Here is a 7,311-nt window from a genome sequence, read left to right as displayed (position 1 = left end):
TTATATTCGAAGTATCAGATATTTAGGCCAGGCTCTGAAGTGGCAGCCTTCTCTGCATGTGGAAATGACTTGAGGCTTGTTTTAGTGAGAAGCCCACTGGGTGCAGAGTTAATTGCCAGGGAAGAATCAAAAGCAAGAGAATAGGATGGTCTTTGCCCTGAAGCAACTTACTATGTAAGCAGGTAGACACTAAGAAAGCAGGAGTGAGGATGGGGTGGGGAGCAGTAGTGGCGAAGCAAAGAAATATGTCAGTTCAGATTAAATTACGGCCTTTTGGCAGAGCCGGATAGTTGGCCTTGAAATCTGAGCTTTCCTTCTCTAGGGACAGTTGTCCCTGGAACTACATTTCCCAGCTCCCTTTTCAGCTATGTGAGACCATGTGACTAATTGGCCATGTGACCTCATTCTGGTCAATGGAATGTGGGCAGAAGGCTATGGGCCACTTTTAGGCCTGGACCCTAAGCCTTCCCCTCCTTCCCTTATGGGCTGGTATAAAATATATATATATGTATACACAAAATGTTTTAAAATATATTTTAATATATTTTATATATGTGTGTGTGATTTTATATATATGTGTATAATATATATATGTACATAATATATATATATTTAATTTTACTGTCTGGTCCAAGTTTTGAAGTCCTAGATGGAGGCTGGCCAGTCAGTTTCCCTTCTTAAACAGCTAATTAAATCCACATGCCAAGCCACTTCACCTGTTGGGCCCTGGCACTCTGGGGCCACTGTATATACACCCTAATTGTCCCAGGGTCACGTACCAGACAACTAGGGATAGCCCTATGCCCGTTGTCCCCCCTCACTCACCAACTATTCAGATTAGCCAATCCAAGGACCCCACGAAACCTAGCTAACCCCACCCCACTCGCCATGTATCAGCTGCCCCCTAGAGCCCCAGTGTGCTGTTGCTCTCTCCCTGTACAATCCGGGGTGGCCCTGCCTAGCAACCTTCTCCCATTCAGAGCTCTAAGTAGCAAATGATTCTGCTGTTCATCTTTCTAAGTGTCATCGTGTTGGGTTCTACCGTCTTTAAAACTTACAAAGCGGCCAAAATGGCAGAGATCAGAGACTCTTGGGAAACTGTTGATGATGACAGAGTTGCCTTGTGCCTGGTCCTGAATGGCTTCCTCTAACTCTCCTATCCCTGCTGTGCTGTCAGTGCCCTGTACTGTCCTGTGAAGAGAAAGGAACTCGTATAATCTTGGAGCTGTTACTACTTTTGACTTAGCTGTTATGGAGGCCTAGCCTACTATAAATATTATAGGAAAACAACCAACTCACATAGTATGGGATGAGGAAGCTTCCAGAAGAAGATGGAAGGATCCAGCATTGCCGTGAGCTGTGGTGTAGATTGCAGACATGGCTCGGATCTGGCGTTGCTGTGGCTGTGGTGTAGGCCAGCAGCTGTAGCTCTAATTCAACCCCTAGCCTGGGAACCTCTATATGCCGCGGGTGTGGCCCTAAAAAGACAGAAGACAAAAAAAAGAAAAGAAAAGAAAGAAAGAAAGGGAATGTATATATGCTTGACTGGATCACTTTGCTGGATAGCAGAAATTGGTACAACATTGTAAGTCAACTATAATTAAAAAAAAAAAAAAAAAAACCCACAGTGCTTTCCAGGTTAACTTCATGTCCTTAAGCCTCAGGTTCATTCCTACCTTTTCCCCATCTATATTTTTCCTATCTTTTTTTTTTACATTTGAAGTTAATTGTAATTACCTAAGCAACACATAATAAAGTCTTCTCACCAAAATTATATACAAATAAATAAAATAATACAAATAAAATTAAAATTCTGGAAATAAAACTACTTTTTTTTTTTTTTTTGTCTTTTCTTTTCTAGGGCCGCTCCCGTGGCAGTTGGAGGCTCCCAGGCTAGGGGTCTCATCGGAGCTGTAGCCACCAGCCTATGCCAGAGCCACAGCAACGCAGGATCCGAGCCGTGTCTGCGACCCACACCACAGCTCACGGCCACGCTGGATCCTTAACCCACTGAGCAAGGCCAGGGATTGAACCCGCAGCCTCATGGTACCTAGTCAGATTTGTTAACCACTGTGCCAAGACGGGCTCCTAAAACTACTTTTGATCACCCTCTCCAACAATTTCTTCTATTCTTACCAACCCAGATGTAACTCCAACTCCACTGTCTTCTGTGCATCATTTCAGATTTTTTGCCTTTTGTTGACATTAATTGATAGAAAGTCTATGGTATCATTTTTCTATAAATCATATCTTCTTGTCCATTTTATTCCACAGTTTGCCTCTTTCATCCAACAATGTTTTGTTGAGCTCCCCATGGTTCTACATGGAAATCTGATTTAACCTAATGGCTGCATGGTGTTCCTCATCCCATCATTTGGGATGTTTGAGATGGACTGAGAGATTGGGGTCAGTAGATGCACTTTTCCACCATTACATAAATATCTGCAGTGAACATCCTGGAATACGCTTGCCTGAGTACTTACTAGGTCCTGGGTGCTCTTCAGATGCTTTCTAGGTGTGATTCCATTTAACCCTTTCAGCAGTTGCATGAGGTGAGTGCTGACATCATCTCTGCTTCGTGGGTGAAGTGTTTGAGGTGAACTTGCGGGGTTTCTTTAGGGGTAATCATGGGTGGTGTGCTTGCAGGGCCATTTACTCTCCTCTAGGTGGAGCGTGTTTTAAGGTACCTAGACTTCGTTTGAATCAGGTATGGTAAGACATGAAGACAATGGCAAAGACTGTCAGGAGAGAAGAATTTTTTTAAATATGATTCCCCAGAAATAGGAGACATGGCTAGTCATGCAGGGCCACACGGGGAAGCACCAGGACCAGGGGGGCAGAGGGAGTGAGGGTGCGGTGGGGAATGCGTCCAGGAAACCACTCTGTGCTTTTCATGGGAGGAATGAGTGAGGTGGGCAAACAAGTTTCTACGAGGCTGTTCTGAATAATTTCAGTGGGCTCTGGGGCCTAGGGGCTGTCTCTGGTGGTCTGGCACCTGGCCCTGGGGGGACTAGGGCAGGGGATTGTGGCTGTAAGTGTGAGAGCCCAGAAAGGAGATGGGGTTGTCTGGGCTCTGGTTTCCTATCTCTAGAGATTGGTTAGCCCTGGGCTCTGGTTTCCTATCTCTAGGAGTTGGTTAGCCCTGGAGAAGGTAGGTTGTCCAGGGTCATCAAGGCCCAACGTGTCAAAGCATCAGAATACAAACAATAAAACTCATGGTTAATACAGAGCAATTACACTCCTCCCAGGAGAATAGGGAATTCTCTTTTCACTTAATCATCACCAATCATTTGATATTATCAGAGTTATATTTGTAGTCCATCTGATGGGTACAGACAGTGTCTGTTGTTTTGATTGGCATGCTCTCATTAATTAAGGATGTCGAGTACCTTTCTATCTATGGTCCTGTGGTGAACAGCCCATTCTTGGCTCCTCCCTCCAATTCTTTCCCACTCCTCCACAGTCTTCTCTGTCTTCAGACACAAGCCAAACTTCCCTATGTAACTTTCCAAGCCCTTCCTGTATGGCCCAGGTGCTTTTCAGACGTTTCCCTTCTTGGCATTTCCCATCTTGTCTCCAAAATTCCATCCTTGGTCTTGGTCCTCACCCCCTCCCTCCTGCTCTTTGCACAAGCTCTTCGCTCTGCCTGGGAAACACACTGCACCTTCTCTCCCCTTTCTACACCCCCCCCACACCCCTACTCATATGACATATGAGGTCACCCCAGGGTCCTTTTCCAGCACACCTCCTCCTCTATCCTTCCAATCTTACCACTTAGCGTGTGACCCTCTAACTGCAGACTGATTTTTTGAATCCCTTTGTAGATTCACCTCATTGGGAACAAAGATTATGTCTTTATTTTTGGTCTTCCATACCTAGCATAATGACTGAAACATGCCAAGGACTGAGAATATACCTTGAATGGGTGGAAGAATGGGTGAGAAGTGACAAAATAAGCTCTTCCTAAAAACTGAAGTACAGTTGATTTACAAACTTTCAGGGATATAGCAAAATGATTCAGTTCTCTCTATCAGTCTGTCTGTCTGTCTATCTACTATTCTTTTTCAGATTTTTTCCACTATAGGTTAATTATAAGATTGAATATAGTTTCCAGTGCTATAAGTAGGTCTTTTTTTTCTCTGTGTTGTCTGTAGTAGTGTGTATCCCAAATTCCTATTTTATCCCTCACCCCTTTCCCCATTGGTAATCATAAGTTTGTTTTCTATATTTTTGAGTCTATTTTTGTTTTGTGAGTAAGTCAGTTCGTATCATTTCCTTGGATTCCACATGTAAGTGATATCATGATATTTTTCTTTCTCTGTCTGACTTACTTCATTTATATGATAATTTCTAGGTCCATCCATGTTGCTGTGAATGGCATTGTTTCATTATTTTTTATGGCTGAATAATATTCCACTTTGTACATGGAATATTCATTCCATCTTCTTTATCCATTCATTTGCTGATGGGCATTTATGTTGCTTCCATGAATGGGCTATGGGAAATAATATTTCTGTGAACATTGAGGTGCATGTGTCTTTTCGAATTAGAGTTTTCATCTTTTCCCACTATATGCTCTGGAGTGGGATGGCTGGATCATGTGGTAGCCAAATTTCCAAATGAGCACTTTTATCATGTTCCACACTCCAGCCCCAGAATCGTGTCTCCTGTTGAGGGTGTAATCCATCCAGAACAGAGATGGTGGGTGGACCAGGTGCTTTGACAATTCTAGATCGGTACTCAAACTCAGAATCTGATGTAATGCTAAGGTATATTCTAGCATGTTCTGAGCTCAGTAAGTGGGTTGTGACTGATTCTGTGTTTGCCTGGATGGGCAGGACTGAGGAAACCCCAGAGAAAAGAGAAGATCAGCTGGGTTCAGTGTGTTTTTCAGTGTCAGGGAGAGATTGATGGGATGGGCTCCTTTCCTTCTGCTATTAATTAATTCAGAAAAATAATTCTTTTTTTTGATAATTATTTTTATATTCCCACTGTACAGCAAGGGGGTCAGGTTATCCTTACATGTATACATTACAATTACATTTTTCCCCCACCCTTTCTTCTGTTGCAACATGAGTATCTAGACAAAGTTCTCAAAGCTATTCAGCAGGATCTCCTTGTAAATCTATTCTAAGTTGTGTCTGATAAGCCCAAGCTCCCGATCCCTCCCACTCCCTCCCCCTCCCATCAGGCAGCCACAAGTCTCTTCTCCAAGTCCATGATTTTCTTTTCTGAGGAGATGTTCATTTGTGCTGGATATTAGATTCCCAGTTATAAGTGATATCATATGGTATTTGTCTTTGTCCTTCTGGCTTATTTCACTCAGTATGAGATTCTCTAGTTCCATCCATGTTGCTGCAAATGGCATTATGTCATTCTTTTTAATGGCTGAGTAGTATTCCATTGTGTATATATACCACATCTTCCGAATCCAATCATCTGTCGATGGACATCTGGGTTGTTTCCATGTCCTGGCTATTGTGAATAGTGCTGCAATGCGGGTGCATGTGTCTCTTTTAAGTAGAGCTTTGTCCAGATAGATGCCCAAGAGTGGGATTGCGGGTCATATGGAAGTCTATGTATAGATTTCTAAGGTATCTCCAAACTGTTCTCCATAGTGGCTGTACCAGTTTACATTCCCACCAACAGTGCAGGAGGGTTCCCTAGAAAACTAATTCTTGATTGCCTTCCTGTGTTCAAGCCCTGTGCTAAGCCATAGGTGGGCCAAGTAGAGAAATGCAGGGTTTTTTTTTTTTTTTTTTGCTTTTTAGGGCTGTACCCGGGGTGTATGGAAGTTCCCAGGCTAGGGGTCAAAGCAGCGCTGCAGCTGCCGGCCTACACCACAGCTCATTGCAAGGCCGGATCCTTAATCCACCAAGTGAGGCCAGGAATTGAACCCACATCCTCATGGACACTAGTCAGGTTCATTTCCACTGAGCCTCGCAGGGAACTCTGAGAAATGCTGTTCTTGCCCCTGGAGAACTCACAGTCCATGCAGAGGCATGGTAACAGCCCTCAGGCATGCTGGAGTGAATGAAAAGGCGTGGGCTGTGGGAGGCACTTCCTGGAGGTGAATTCTAGACACCTAGGGTTGAGCAGGATTGGAAAGCAGTGTGCCTTTGAAGCTGGCCTCTGGGGCTTGGCACAGGGCCTGAGAGGTGTGCGGGAGGGAGGAAGGCAGGGCCATGGAGCGACGAAGTGTGGTTGGCTCGATGCTGGGCATAAATCCTTTCCATCACTTCCTGTTCCAGTCCCATTGTGTCCCTTCTCTGCACATAAACCTCCAGTGGTTTCCCCTCTCACTCTGCGTAAAAACCAGACCACCGCCAAGGCCTCTCAGGGCCCTCTGAGTAGGAGACCTTTCCACCTCAGCCCCCTAGTTGCCTCCCCACTCTTCTCTCTGGCCTCACCCATGTCTTTGCTATTTCCTGTGTATGACAGGCATGCTCCTGCCTCAGGGACTGTGAGTCTGCTCTCCCCTCTGCCTGGAAATGCTTTGCTCTCAGAACACTGCAGAGCTTACTCCTTCAGGTTTTTACTTAAATGCGACCTTTCTGGTAAGGGCTTCCCTGCCTACTTTGTCAAAAATTGCAGCCTCGATCTTTGCACAGCACATGTGCTAGACTGCCAGTTTCCTGGGTCCCTTCTTCTTGCTTCTGGTCACCTGATTGCCCAATGAAGACTACATTTCCCAGCTTCCCTTGCAGCTAGGTATGGTCATATGACTAGGTTCTCATTACTGATAGGTGAGAGAGCTAACTTTTTAAAAAATTACAGTAGATTTACAATGTTGTGCCAATTTCTGCTGTACAGAAAAGTGACATATATATATATTTTTTTTTTTGGTCTTTTTGTCTTTTTAAGGCCACACCTGCAGCATATGGAGGTTCCCAGGCTCGGGGTCCACTTGGAGCTGTAGTTGCCAGCCTACACCACAACCATAGCAAGGTGGGATCTGAACTGTGTCTGCAACCTACACCACAGCTCAAGACAATGCCAGATACTTAACCCACTGAGAGAGACCAGAGATCAAACCCACATCCTCTTGGATGCTAGTCAGGTTCGTTAACCACTGAGCCACCACAGGAACTCCTATGTTCTTTTTTAAAATATTTAAATATTTTTAAAATATTATTTTCCATCATAGGCTATCCCAGGAGATTGGCTATAGCTCCCTATGCTATACAGTAGGATCTCACTGCTTATCCATTCTAAATATAATAGTTTGCATCTATTAACCCCAAACACTCCGTCCATCCCACTCCCTCCCCCTCTCCCTTGGCAACCACAGGTCTGTTCCAAGAGAGCTAA

This window comes from Sus scrofa, chromosome 10 (genome assembly GCF_000003025.6).
Source record: "Sus scrofa isolate TJ Tabasco breed Duroc chromosome 10, Sscrofa11.1, whole genome shotgun sequence".
Lineage (NCBI taxonomy): Eukaryota > Metazoa > Chordata > Mammalia > Artiodactyla > Suidae > Sus > Sus scrofa.
The sequence above is the reverse complement of the archived record's forward strand: the minus strand, read 5'-3'. Positions refer to the sequence as shown.